Below are 15,656 nucleotides of genomic sequence, written 5' to 3' on the forward strand. Positions count from 1 at the left end.
TGCCTAATTAACATATATATAGAGATGTGGTATGGTTGAGTGTTCTATAAATATTTGCTGAATTAAAGAGAATGAGTTACCATGAACTCCGACTTTGCTACTAATTGGCTGTGTTATCTCAGGTGAAACATCACCTCAAAAGACAATTTCTTATTTATCAAAGGGTTATTTTGCTGATATCACCTCTAAGCCCTTTTAGCTTTCAGAGCCCCACAATTTTGTAATTCTACACAAGGATTTTTCTCATTATAATAGCTTTACATGTGTACCTTCTCTGGTCAAGCAGATGGCAAGGGGAATGTGGGTCTGGACTGTGTTATCTGTGTGTTTATAGGTGTTAGAGTTAATAAAATTGGTTTCACTTCCAACTTCTGTAAAGAACCCAAGTGCTCTGAATAAGAGAGGCTATGATGGCTCAAGGGCAATGGCCAGGATACTACTATTGGGTAACCTTTCTAATTGTTGGTGTTTTGGGTGATTAGGAATCAGTTAAAGGACATAATGTCCCTACAGTGTGGTTTTTCAGAGTCTGTTCTTTGGTTTTTCTTCTAGAGATTATACTCTTTGTGTAATTTTTGTAGATATATAGACAGGGTTTGGTAATTGACAAGTCTCGTATGGAAGTGCCATCCATGAAAGCTCAAATGAGGGAGTGACCACTCTACCTGTGGGGTTCAGGGAAGCTTTCACAGAAGAGAGGAACTTAGCAGAGTCTTAGAAAATGATTAAGTATTTATGAGGCTGAAAGAGGAGAAAGAAAGATTACCTTAGGTAGAGAGAGGAGGAATCATGAATCATCTCCCCTCTCCTATGGGATCTGCCATAACTAAGAATCAGAGATCCAAATATCAGCTTTAGCAATATCTAGTAACAGTAAAAATGCACTTACCTTAGGATGCAGTAATTCTCCTCTGAGATATATACCCTAGAGAAACTCTCACATATGTTTATAAGGAAACATATCACAGAATATTCATAGCAGTGCGTCTATAATAATGAACTATGGGAAACTACCTACATATCCATCACCATATATATATATATACACGGTATACTAATCCTTGGGAATACTACAGTCAGTTAGGATGAATGTGTTAGCAATACGTCTGTTAACATGAGTAAACCCTGACAACATAATATTGGGTAAACTATTTTACTCAGGTAAAAAAAAAAAAGAGGAACTTTTTATATGAACATGTTAATATGATACTATTCATATATAAAGTATACAAATAAGCAGAACAAAATTTGATACTGTTAAGGAGCACATAAGTAGTATAAATATAAAAACACTCAGGGAAATGATAAACCCAGCGTTCAGTGGTGGTTCTGTCTGCAATAGGAAACGTGTGGAAGAGGAAAGGGAACAAGAAAGGATATACAAAGAACTGAAATTGTATGGGTAGCGTTTAGCTCTTAAGCCAAGTGGTAGGAGTATTTATTCTTTGTTCTCTAGCATTATCTGAACTTGTTGGATATCTGGAATATATGTCCAATGTACATACACACACATAATACATTTTCTCGTAAACTTTATGGTTGGCAAACGTACATTGGGACGTATGCCTCGGGCCCAAGACCAAAATGGGCTTCCAGCGTTTCCTCCTGAACTGACTTCGTCCACCGGGCGCAGAGCAAAGAATCCCTGCTCCAGTGACCTTATCACAAGACAGCGGCCACAGAGAAAAGAGGCTGAGCTACTTGTTCACCTGGCCATTAATCTTCCCTGGACAGAGGCATGTGTGAGAGGGGGAGAGAAGGTAACAAGCTTTTCCTCAACATTTCTAAGTGGGCAGGAGTTCCTATTATATGGCCCAGCCCTTCCCATTTTAATAACTAGAACCTTCAGTTTCTACTTATGCTATTTAATAAAAAAAGTTTTGTTAATATCAAAATGCATCCAAATTATCTACAGCTACCCTACGTCTGTAAACTATGGCTTTGGTTAACACACTCAGACTTATAAAGAGTTCCATGATTCTTATTTGGACAGATAAAGGCAGCAAATACCCTTTGAGTGCCCATGATGTGCAGTCTTTTGCAACCTCAGGAGCTTGTGATGCTCTACTTATGATGCTCTAAAGAAGCATCTCCAATTGCAAACAGACCGTGAGACAACAGAACCTGATTAGACTGTCCCAGGTCTGTCTGGGTAACCAGTGCACCGTAGCTTTCTTGAGAAAGACTGATGGAGAGTCAAGAAAAACCTGGCAAGGCTAGCAGTTTGCTAGTTCTTTCAGGCATTGTTTCCCTCTAAGACTTTCAACACACAACATATTTCTCCGAAATTCTGATACCTGTAGAACACATTGGGAGGCTATATGTGAAAAAATGGCAAGTTTGGCTGGAGAGTAGAGTCTGAAGGGGAGTGGGCACTGGGAGGTGGAAGCTGGTTTCCAGAATGTGGTTCTATTAGGTTCCGATGTCAAGAGCACAGAGCCAGTTAACAGGGACAAGCTGTTGGTTGAAATCAGGCGTGCACTCCCTGGTTACCAGGATGTACCTTGAACAGGTACCTGAGGGCAGTAAGTACGGTTGAAGCCAGGGATCATGACCATTAACTGACCTCCAAAATTTTCAGGCGGGACAAATTAGGGCAGCAAGATAAATGATAAAATGGTTGTGTGAAATATAATGGATCACTTTTAGTTCCGTCTGATTTATGATAGGATAAAGTCGCAATGTTTTTCATCAAGATAGACTAAAAAAAAAGAGAAGATTACACACGCTTTATTTGGGAAAAGCCTGCCATGACTAATTTAAGTAATCTATAAGCCTGTTCCCAAGTATTTTAGTCTAGAAGCAACATGAAGAAAGCCAAGCAGTCAGATTAGAAGAGGCATGCCACAGAAGCTGGGCGTTAGACAGTGAGGACTCCAATTGGCCCCAACCAAAAAGCTGTTTGCCTTTAGGGAGGAAGTTGCTTAATGTCTATAAGCCTTACTTTGTAACGCTGCTGATAGTAAAGGTGTTAAATGAGATAAGACATGTGTATACGAAAGGATAGAATGGGTCACCCCTAATTGGGCTTCATCTCTTCCCCACAAGTGGTACTCCTAGACTTCAAAGCTGTGTCAAATTTCCGCAGTCACCCAGCACCGTCTGAGAATTCTAGTCATGTGTACCCAGAGAGCATTTTCTCATGGCGTTTCTGTATTCCTGTTGCCAGTTTTGACTAGAAGCCAGGGGGAGAAATCATTACAATATTTCAGAAATCCTTATTCAGTTTTACTTTTCTTCTAGTGGTGGGTGGACTTGGGTTATTCCTCTGAACACATCTGCCCTGAATTTGCGTGTATAATGAAAACGATTTCGTTTAAAATTTTGTTAAAATGTTTTTGTTGTGTTTCAATTTTTCTTTCAAAATATTTTGTTGTGGTTGTGTTTCAATTTTTATTTCAAAATATTTTGTTGTGGTCAGGATACATGCTTTCCTAAGAGGAACTCCCCTATGAAAAAAAATGTGGATAACCCAAAGTGGATGGTTGCTACGGGAAAGAACAATAGACTAGAAACACTACTGTATACGTAATTCCAGAAATTTCCCGCTGCTGGGAGGAAAGGGCCAATTATCATTTAAGCAGAATGTTTACTGAGGTGTAGATACATACACAAATCTTAAGTGTACAAATCAAGGATTTTTACATGTATATGTAAATACAGATACATGTATATATATACTATATATATATAATATTTTCAGCACTCCAGAGGGATCCCTCATGCTGCTTTCTAGGGTCATACCTACACTGTTCCTCTCTCACCCCAAGATCAGGTAAACCAATCATCTGACTTTTATCATCACATTTTAGTTTCTCCTGTTTGTGAATTTCCTATAATTAAATCATATGGTGATTACTCTTTTGTGGCTAGCTTCTTTCACTCCTGCATTGCTAAGTCTGTGAGATTCAACTGTGATATTGCTGGTAGCAGATGTTCTCTTTTATTGTTGCATAGTATTCCACTTTATTAATACTCTGCAGTTTATCCACTCTAGATAGACATTTGTGTTGGGCTAGGTTTCAGCAATTATGAATAAAACTGCTATGAAATTCTTGTCCTTCTCATTTGGTAGACAAATATATTCATTTATCTATCCCAAGGAATGGAATTGCAGGGTCATAGGGTAGACATGTATTTAGCTTTAAAAGTTGATGGTTTCAAAAGTCTTTCCAAAGTCGTCATTTTCTTGTAAGAGAAAAAAGTAGCCTTTTCTTTTTTGTTTTTTATTGTTTTTTTTCTGAGAAGGGTGGAGGGAGATAGAGAGATAGAGATAGATATTGGACCATACCTTTATAGGATGCACATGAAACTGTTTCTCAGATTTTCTTCTTTATAAGGTGGAAAAGGTGGAGGGAATTTTTGTTCTTAAGGAAAAGCAGCTGGGGGAGGAATACTAAGTCTCTTGCCTTTGCTGCTTCTCCTTGCTTGCTGCCTCTTGGTGAAGATACAGATCACAGCCTACAGATGGGAGATTAAAATGAAGATGTCAGGTGAAATCACAGAGGCAAGCTGAAAGTAACCCTGAATCAAACGGCAAAAAGAGTTTCAAAACTGAATCAAACAGCAAAAAGAGTCAGTGTTACTTTTTCTTAAATGTACTGTGGAAAAGAAGGAAAAGAACAATATTAATAACAGGAATTAGTGAATACACTGCATTATTATGCCTTTGTGTCACTTTCTCTAAAAGCTTAGAATGTATTATGTCAAATACAGCTCTAGCAATAATGAGTCACTACTTTAGAAGAAAAACTGTTTCTTGAGGATTCAACTTCCAAAACTATATCACTAAAGTGATAACAAACACTACAATTTACTGTCTTGAATTTCTTGTTGCCTTGTAAAAGGGAAAACAGCTTCAGTTAGCCTCTTATTAGGAGCCAGGTTATCTATTACCATGATACTACAAATCACCACCTTGTTAATTATTCACATATGTTCTTGTTCAAGGCTTGATGAGTTTGTATCATGAATATTTATATGTGGCAGTCCATCCCAGTCATTCCAAATTTCTCTTAGGATCAGCAATATGAGTACATTGTCAGCTGCAAGCTTTAGAAGGCATCTGACTGTTATATGGGGGCTTTGGGGTATTTTGAAATTATTTGATTCTACGCCCAAGTTAAGTGGGGATCTGTCAACAACCTGGCTTGTGATCAATGCAAGCATATCAGACAGATAATTCAGGTCCCTACAGGAAAAGCTACATAAAACATTTTGTAATGTGAAGTCAGGCACGTCACTCTTCCTCTCTGATGCTCAGCCTCTTCATCTGCCGGAAGTGGGGGTTAGAGGAGGTAATCTCTAAAGGCATCTGCCAGCTCTAATGTTCGATGACTTTATAATTTTCATTTAGCAGTGTGGTTATTTTATCAGTGGATCTCAGAGACCCATATCATCAATATTGATCAAAGGAAGCTAATCAGTTCGATTAAACAAATACTGAGGGACTTCCCTGGTGGTCCAGTGGGTAAGACTTCACGCTCCCAATGCAGGGGGCCTGTGTTGGATCCCTAGTCGGGGAACTAGATCCCACATGCGTGCTGCAACTAGGAGTTCGCATGCCGCAACTAAGAAGTCTGCATTGCCGCAGCTAAAGATCCCGCATGCCGTAATGAAGACCCGGCGCAGCCAAAACAAACAAACAAATAATTAAAAACAGCCAAACAAAAAACAAACAAAACCCAAATATTGAATGATCACTCTTGGGCTGGCACTGTCCAAAGAAGTCAATGAAAAGTTGTTGGATAAATGAATGATTGAATAAATAAATGAATGCATAGCTGAAGAAGGCACTTACTGCAGACCAAACAGATGCATTTCTTTTAAGTAATGACAGTATGCATAGCTGGATGAAATAGTTATAACAAAGACATAAACTAAAACCATGTCTCAGCAAATATCTGAGTAACTTTCCTAAAAGATCAGATGCCATCTGATTACAATAATCAGGGTAGTAGAGTGGAGAGAGCACCGGACCAGAAGATCTAAGACATATCCCGACCCTGTCACCGAACAGCTTTGTGACATTGGGAAAATCACACACAGTTTTGAATCTGACTCTTTAACTATCAAGGTGTTAGTGGAACTTCACAGCTTAAGTATCAAGAACACTATTTCTTTGTGTCAATCTAAGAATTAATGAAATTGTGAAGATAAAGTTACTTTACAGACTGAGAAGAACTATTCAAGTGTTTATTGCTGTTATTATTAATAAGCAACAAGATGTAAAGACACAGGGAAATTGGCACTTAATCAGGACAGGAAGACATCAGAGAAGGCTTGACAAATGTGACATTTAACACAACGGGCATGCTTTCAGTCCATTCCATTCTCTGGGATGCATCAGGCACATATTCAGGAGATCAACACAAATTGAGCATTTATTATATGCCAGAACGTTGTAGGTTTTAGAGGTGCACAAATACTTATATGTGGTTCTTGACCTTGAGAAGCTCACACTCCTGTGGGATTCCTAAATATTTACTGAAAACTTTTTGTGCCAGGCATTGTTAGGTGCCAACAATCACAGTGGTGAGCATGGAAGGCACTGATTTTGTCTTGATAGAGCTTACGTCTAAAAGGGAGATCTTTAATCATACAGTTTCAACACAGTGCCCTACACGTGTGATGAGGAGCTTGTGAATTGCTGTGGGAATACATATGAGGGATGCTCACTTGAGACTAATAGGGAGAGATGGGGGAGTATTTAGGTGTAGTGTGGACCACTACACACTACAAGCCCTTCTGAGGACTTCTCAAAAGCTGAAATGTTTAAGAATCACCTGTGGATCTGGTTAAAACGCAAGTTCTGAACCAATAGGAAGGGAGTGGGGTCTGAGATTCTGCATTTCTAACAAGCTCCAGCTGGTGCTGTTGCTTCTCATCAATGGCCCTCACTTTGAGTAGGACAGGGTGTAATAGTATTAGATACAGCATTATGTATAGGAAATACAGTGAGTGGAATGAGTTTAAAAGTAGATCATTCATTTGATTTCTGTGATATGATTTAACCCGGTTGATCTTTCTTCTCAGGGAGACAACAACAATGACATCAACAACAAAACAAAATGATAAAACAACCTTCTTACTTCCCTTTCAGTGATTCTCAAAGGCTGTCAAGAGGCAGGCTCCTTAGGGAGGCATATCTAAATCACCAAAGACTTTAAAAAAATGTCATCCCGTTGGTGATCTCTTTTCCTGAGAATCAGTGCTACAGCAAGCCCCTTTAAGTAATAGATTTAATAATAATTTAAATAGTAGTTGGCACTGTGTGTCTTTTTTATAGACATGTTGGGATTGAAAGCCACTACTAGCCTCTATAACCTGGCACAGATATGTAGTATTTGACAATCTCCCTGAAATCTGTTGATGGTCTTCTCTCTAAATCCTCTGACTTTCGAATCTCATTACGGAAATAATTTAAAACATACCTCTTTCCTGCCTTCTCAGGGTGTAGTGTCGGTAAGTGAGTTGGGTGTCAGGTTGAATAATACACATTGATACCAATTACATTGAATCCAGCGAACATCATAGGTGGGCAGGGTTCCAGGCAGACCTGGATACAGATGCTGGGCACCCTACTCTCTCTTTGTCTGACTTTAATAAAATTCTCAATTTCTCTGAGTCCTAATGGCTCCCCTTTAAAATGGAGTCAATAGTATGTGGCTCAAGAGTAGTTCAGAATTCAGGGAGATGATGGGGTAAAGCAGCTGGCATGTAATAGGTCTTCCATCAGTGTTAGTGTTCTTTATCTTCCCTACTGTATATGGAGTAAGAGGAGTGTTGATTTTGTGTTCTCCTTCCACTACTTGCTAAGAAACTTTTCTTCTTTTTCAAATAGTAGGTCTGACTGGAAAACACGTGCATATTTTCCTCCCCCTTGCCACCAAATATGTGTGTGCAAAGGTCAAGGTCAAGGCAATAAGGAAGGTCAGCTAGTGTGCTCACAATTCAAATGTTATCAAGTAGGGTCTCTGTGTTTCCTGAGTTAGGACTCATGGTTGAGTTCCATGCTTTGTAATGATATCTGTCCATAAAATAGACCAGAATATGTCCATGTTTGGGAGAGTCAAGAAGACCAATAGGTATTTAATTTTTAGAAGATTTTAGCAATCAGAGTTGTGCTACAGTAATATGGGCTATAACAGGAACTGGTGGATATTCTTTTTTTTAAATTTTTTTTAAAGCACTTATTTATTTACTTGTCTGCGCCGGGTCTTCGCTGTGGGATGTGAGATCTTTTTTTTTTTAGTTTTGGCATGCAAATTCTTAGTTGTGGCATGTGGGATCTAGTTCCCGGACCAGGGATTGAACCTGGGCCCCCTGCAGTGGGAGTGCAGAGTCTTAGCCACTGGACCACCAGGGAAGTCCTGCTAGTGGATATTCTAACACTGAAGGGTGAACAGATACTGAATATTGATTGTTTAATTAATTAATTCATCACATCCTCTTGGATACCTTCTAGGTATCAGACACTGTCCTCAGTGTTAGGAGTGAAGGTTAGGACTACACACGTGGTCTCACATATGGCTAGACTGAGAAGTGGAAAGGGCGCATGTAGGCAATAACTTGAAGCCCCTTCAAAAGACATTTTTTAATTTTTTAAAATGTTTACTTAGTAGGGTTTACTTAGTACTTAAATGTCTGGATGTAAAATACTTTTACTTATGTGAAATGGTTTTGGGATTGTAATTTTCTGGGCCAGGCAACTTCTTGGTTGTCACATTTAAAGAGTTTACATTGTAGATACTCTGATAAAGACATGAGTCTTCGTCAATAGAATGAAGTTGTGCATTGCTTGGTTTGGGGATTGTAGTTGATTTTGCTGACACCAGATGGTGCCCACTTGGCTGGTCATGGGGTTAGTGGTGAGGCCAGAGCCCATGTGCCACAACTACTGAGCTGATGCACCGCAACTCCTGAGCCCACACTCTAGAGCTCACAAGCCGCAACTACTGAGCCCGCGTGCCACAACTACTGAGCCGATGCGCTGCCACTACTGAAGCCTGTGTGCTGCAACTACTGAAGTCTGCGTGCCTAGAGTCCGTGCTCTGCAACAAGAGAAGCCACCGCAATGAGAAGCCCACACACCACAACAAAGAGTAGCTCCCGCTCGCCGCAACTAGAGAAAGCCCGCGCGCAGCTGTGAAGACCCAACACAGCCAAAAATAAATAAATAAATCAGCAAACAAATAAATAAATAAAAATAAAACAAAAATGGATAACCAACAAGGGCCTACTGTATAGCACAGGGAACTCTGCTCAATATTATGTGACCACCTAAATGGGAAAAGGATTTGAAAAAGAATTGACATATGTACATGTATAACTGAATCACTCTGCTGTACACCTGAAACCAACACAACACTGTTAATCAACTATACTCCAATATAAAATAAAAAGTTAAAAAAAGGGCATGAAAACAAATAATTACAACCTGTTATGATAAATGTCGTGTTAATTATTTCTGGTTGGCACCTAGCAGTGGATAAAGAGAAACAAGGTGAGGCCCAAGGGAGAGGTCATTTTGGTCACCGAGGCTCTATGGCAGCTGGGTTCAATTTGAAGGGAGTTCTAACAACAGATGGCAAATGTCTCAAACGTGTCAAGTATGAGAAAAGCTGTTGTTCTGTATTACTGTTGACTTTCTTTTCAGCCATATTATCTTCGGCTATGGTTTTATAGACTGTGCCTGTATAACGGGAAAGCTACTGATAAAATTCTAAAAAGGAAGTCATTTACTGCTTTCCTCCAGAGAATCTATTGATTTTTTAAAAAGGGGAGCCATATTCTGCCACTTGAAATGTAATAGCTATGTTCTCCAGGGTGTTGTTAAAGTTCAGAATAAGATTCACTTGGAATCTTTTGTCTATATATCTGTGTTAGATTATGTGAGAATGCTTCCCCTGTTCTTATTTACCTAGTTGACTTGGCCTGTGATGAGTACGTAGACCAAATATTCCCAAATACCTAGAAAGAAGGAGGATGTGGGTGGTTTTTGAAATAGCAAGTCTTAGTGAGTGTCTGTAACGTACCTCACATTATGACCAGTACCATAGAAGATTCTCATCACTTCAAGCTCACTTCACCTCCTCCAATCCTCTCTCAGTGAATGGTACCTCCTCCTGCATACTCACCTGAACCAGAAATCCAGGACACACAATTTCACTGCTCCCTCTCTCTTACCTTCTGTGTTAAGGTCAGTATGGCTGATTGGCTGGCCATTCCTGTCCACTTTTCGATTAATGTTGCACTACCCCCATGCCACCTTCCTCTCTCACTGGAGTACTAACATTACTTTTTTAATTATAAAAGATTTGAATATACAGAAAATTATAGTGTCTATGACAAACATTTTTGTACTTCTCATCCTGTTATTAACAAATCTTAACATTTTTATACATGCTTCAGGCTTTGACAAAGAAGAATGTAAATTTAGTTGAAATTCCATTCAGGTTCTCTTTGTTTCCTTTCCCTTCCTTCTTCCTTCCTTCCTTCATCAGAGGCAAGAAGCCACACAGTTGTTGTTCATTCTTCCAATTTATGCTTTTAAAACTATTTATTATACATGCAGGTATTTACTCATGGCATTTGAAATTCTATGTATTAAAAATATACACATGATATCAAACTGTATATACCACTTGTATTTTTCTTTTATCTTTTATTGTTTCTGCTGTTACATATAGATCCATGGTTCCCTTTGTAATAGCTATTGTATTCTATCTGAAAAGCCACAGTGTATATGTTCCTTTGTTGATGGACTTTTAGGTTGTCTTTTTTTCTCTCCTTTTTTCTTTTTGTTGGTACAAACGGTGCTACAGTGAACAATTTTCTGTGTATCTCCTTTAGTTACTGTCTGAGAATTTCTCTAGATTATATCCCTAAATGTGGAATGCCTGAATTATCAACATATACATTTCTAGCCTGACCAAATTGTTTATCTTTATAGAAATATATATGTATACACATACATATATAAATATATATTATAATATATGTATATCATAACATTATAAATATATATAATGTAGCAATATACATATATTCTATCGATTGATGGATCGAGATAAATATTTTAAGGAATTGGCTCGTGTGATTGTAGGGACTGACAAATCTGAAATCCATACAGCAAGCTGGCAGGCTGGAGAGTCAGGTAAGAAATGATATTGCAGTCTTAAATTCAAGGGTTAGAAACTGAGGGAGAATTTCTATGCAGCAATCTGGAGGCAGAATTCTTTCTTCCTTGATAAAACTCAGTCTTTGCTGTTAAACCTTCAGTTGATTGGATGAGGCCCACCCACACCATGGAGGGTCATCTGCTTTACTCAAGGTTTACTGATTTAAACATTAATCACATCTAAAAAATGCCTTCACAACAGCAGTTAGACTGGCATTTAACTGGAAACTATAATCTAGCCAAGTTAAGACAAAATTAAACCATTACAACATTCTTTGCTATTTTTCTGTTGATTTGTTTGTTCTTGTCTTTCTTTTTCAAAAAAAAATTATAATTTTATTTAAAAGAAAAACAGAATTATAGAATAAATTGTAGAATAAAGTTTGTAACAGAATTATTTTTGTTAAAAATAAGGGTCGAATTTGAATATGACTTTCCTGAGGGGAATAATACTAGGGACTTTATAATCTTTTATTTATTAAACAAACACTTTATCCTAATTTATTGAAAAAGTGAACATTTTTGTTCATTTCTAGTGGGTTTAAGGGCATTCTTTAAATATTTTGCAACCTAATCCTTTATTTGTTTTATGTTTCAAATATTATCACTCAGTGTTTAGCTTGTGTTAACATTTGTTTATGGTGATTTCTCGTTCAAAATTTTAAAATTTTGATGTAGTAATTTTATCAATGTTTTCTTTTATGACTTGTATTTTAAATGTCTTGTTCAGGAAATCTTTTCCTCTCCCAATTTCATATAGGAATTATCCTGTGTTTTCTTACAAAATTTTAAATTTCTTACAAAATTTTAAAATGTAAAACAAATTTACATTTGTTACAATTAAGAAGCCAATACTGACCCATTATTATTTAACTAAAGTCCATACTTTATACAGTTTTTCCTTACTTTTTACCTAATGTCCTTTGTCTACAAGTCATTTATAAAGTAGATGTTGTGCAAATGCTTTTTGTCACTCTATGGCTTGTCTTTTCACATTCCCCCTCTCTTACCTCTGTGTCTTTACACCTGCTTGTGCTTCTGTCTGGAATCGTATCTTAGTAGTTCTGGCTGCTGTAACAGAATACCATAAACTGAGTGGCTTTATTAACAATCATTTATTTCTCATAGTCTGGAGGCTGGAATACTCACGTTCAGGTGACAGCATGATTGGGTTCTTGGTGAGGGCCCTCTTCCTGGTTTACAGAAGGCAACTTTCTTTCTGTGTCCTCACATGGCAGAGAGAGAGAACTAAGAAGCCAGCTCTTCTATCTCAGGGCACTAATCCCATTCATAAGAGTTCCATCCTCATGACCTTATGACCTCTCAAAGGCCCTGCCTCCTAATTCTATCACATTGAGGTCTAGGATTTCAAGATAAGAATTGAGGGGTGGGCACAAGTACAAAGTCCATAACAAATGGCTTTGCCTCACTAAATTCTTACCTGCAACCATAGGTTTGTGCCTAGATGTTGCTTTCCCCATGAAGTCTTTCCGGGCCTCCCTAGATGATAATAGTTTCCCCTCCTTTCTGCCACTGATTCTTCCTCCCAAAGCCTCTATCGGTCTGTATTATTTTTGTCTGTTTACTGACTCTTCTTCAACTCCACTTGATCTTCAGATGCTTCGACTGTGCCTCTTCTCCTTGTAGCTCTGGTCTTAGTATAGTGTCTGGCACATAATACGTGCTCATCAGATGTTGGTTGAAACAATCGTTATATGAGTGGTTCTTGCCCTGAGAAAACAAACGTAATTCATTTGGATCAATCAAAGCACAATTGAACTTGAGCTTATGCGATACTGACTAGGCAAAGGGACTTAGAATAGGTTGACGTTAACTCTGAAGTTATATAGTAACAGCATCGATATGAGGGAGATACACTTGAGTGAGAGATTTTGGCATATTCGTATGTGTAAAATAATTGAGAATCTGGTTTAGGACAGCAACTTGAAAATCGAAAGGAAGGGGAGAAATGTAGCAGCATTTTACAATAAGAAACAGCTGGACCTAATGACAGATTTGTTTCAGTGAAAAAGGAAAGAGAAGATAAAGATAATTTAATAATAATGCTGGTATTATCGAGTGCTTGCCAAGATGCTATCAAACATAAACCTCTCACATTGCTGGTGGGAGCATAAATTGCTACCAACTTTCTATGAAATACTTGGGCATTATTTCTCAAAAGCCTTCACATTCTAACACCATTTTACCCACTATTTCTATTTCTAGGAATGCATCCCAAGGAAATAATCAGAAATGGTAATAAATATTTATGAACAAATATGTGCATTATTTATGAGAGCAAGAAACTGGAAACCACCTAAAAATCCAGTACTATGAAAATGAGTATGTAAATCATGATATATATTTATGTGAAGGAATAGAATGCAATCATTAGTAATTATATTTATAATGCTTGTTAATTATAATGAAAATACTTATGATATAGCATTAAATAAGGAAAGTAGATTATCAAATTATATTATCTCAATTATAAAGAGAAAAATGCTTAGTACAAGGCTAAAAGAAAACATGTCTAAAATATTAATGATGGTTGCTTCTGGGTAGAGAGAAGAGTTGATTTTCTTCCCTGCTTCACTGAATATGTCTGTAATTTCTGAATTTTTTTTACCTTAAGTATTAGTTTGATGACCCAGAGGGGATTTCAGAATCATTTTTAATGGCATATTTTGGAAGTTAAGACAGTTTTACACTCAAATCCAAATGCTCCTTTCTCCATAAAATCTGATGTCCTCTAAATCAAAAAATAATAACCCCCTCTTCTTATACTTTCACTCATTGATTAATTTATCCATCAGCAATCTGTATATTATGCTCAGTGCTTCAAATAGGCAACATAATGCACACTCTCTGCCTTAAAAGAGCCCTGTTTATGAGACAGGTGAGCATATCATTAACAGAGTGATTAAAAAAATGCACAACACCCAGTGGATGTGTCTATACAGTGGCTTGGGACCACAGAGGAAGGAGTGACTAACTTTGCTTTCCTGAGAAGATAATATTTGAGCTGGCTTGTAAAAGTTTCAGTGGCATTCATTTGTTAAGGAATAAGTCATGGGAAGGTAGGGATTTGTAATCACAGGTAATAGGAGGTACAAAGAATATGACTGGGGAGAAATTAGTCTAATTATATTGGGGTAGGTGATTTATGGACTTGTGCTTGGGTTTTACAGTTGTGTACTGTGTTTAGGGGCCATTGAAGGTTTGATTTAGTAGGACTTGCCATGACCACTTTCTTATTGTTTAATGTTATTTTTCCTCTCAGCACAATCCAGGGTCTGACACATAACTGTTGACACACTTGCTGCTTGATAAATATTGGTGGTAGAAGAGGATTCTGACTTTGGTCATGGCCAAGTGTCTGAAGTGGGCAGAGATCTCTTGTAAATATTTTGGAGCTGGAAACTGGAACATGGATGATAGTTTAGTGGAGAGTTTCTCAGTATTTTTTCATTATTGGCCCCCAAAGGAGCCTTGTTAGACACTTTTTACTTCTAATCATCCCCACAGGATTTTAAAACCACAGATATACTGTGTATTTGTCTATGAACATTATGTTTATCTACGCTTTGCACATAAAAAGGTGAGAATCTTTTTTCACTTCTCTTCCTTAAGACCAGTTTTTGTACCCTTGGTGGTGGTATCGCCCCTGCAGAGGGTGCATGAGTTAGAGCCTTTCTAAAACATGCTTAACTGTGGTAAAATACACATAACATAAATGTTACCATCTTAACCATTTTTAAGTATCCAAGCCTGAGAACTCTTTTCATCTTGCAAAACTGAAACTCTGTATCCATTAAACAACTCCCCATTCCCCACTCCCCTGGTAACAACCATTCTACTTTTTTGTCTCTATGAATTTGAGAACTGTGGGTACCTCATATAAGTGGAATCAAGTAGTATTTTTTGTGTGTGTGTGTGACTGGCTTATTTCACTTAGTATAATGTCCTTAAGTTTCATACATGTTAGAGCATATGTCAACATTTCCATCTTTTTAAGGCTAAATTATATTCCATTGTATGTATATACAACATTTTGTTTATTCATCCATTGATGGACCCTTGGTTTGCTTCCACCTTTTTGGCTATTGTGAATAATGCTGCTATGAACATGGGTGTGCAAATATCTCTTTGAGACCCTTCTTTCAATTATTTGGGGATATACCTAGAAGTGGAATTGCTAGATCATATGATAATTCAGTGTTGAAATTTTTGAGGAACCACCATACTGTTTTAAACAGTGATTTTATAAATTTACATTCCCACCAGCCATGCACAAGAGTTCCAATTTCTCCACGTTTTGCCAACATTTGTTATTTTCTGTTTTTTGATAGTAGCCATCATATTGAGTGTGAAATTATATCTCATTGTGGTTTTGATTTGCATTTTCCTAATAATTAGTGATTACTGTTGGCCATTTGTGTATCTCCTTTGGAGAAATGTCTATTCAAGCCCT

The 15,656-nt window shown here is 37.6% G+C and overlaps 1 protein-coding gene across 1 annotated transcript in view; it reads right to left on the reverse strand.

Annotated features, from left to right (window-relative positions):
* Nucleotides 1–11,588: 11,588 nt before the first annotated feature.
* LOC309614571 (uncharacterized protein) overlaps nucleotides 11,589–15,656 on the reverse strand; it is a gene marked incomplete at its 5' end in the record, with an annotated part of 295,377 nt that continues 291,309 nt past the window's right edge. Inside the window, one exon of the transcript XR_014236263.1 lies at nucleotides 11,589–12,913. The remainder of the gene's footprint in view (nucleotides 12,914–15,656) is intronic.

The sequence above is a fragment of the Balaenoptera borealis genome (genome assembly GCF_965194805.1).
Source record: "Balaenoptera borealis genome assembly, chromosome: 17".
In the NCBI taxonomy this organism is placed as follows: domain Eukaryota; kingdom Metazoa; phylum Chordata; class Mammalia; order Artiodactyla; family Balaenopteridae; genus Balaenoptera; species Balaenoptera borealis.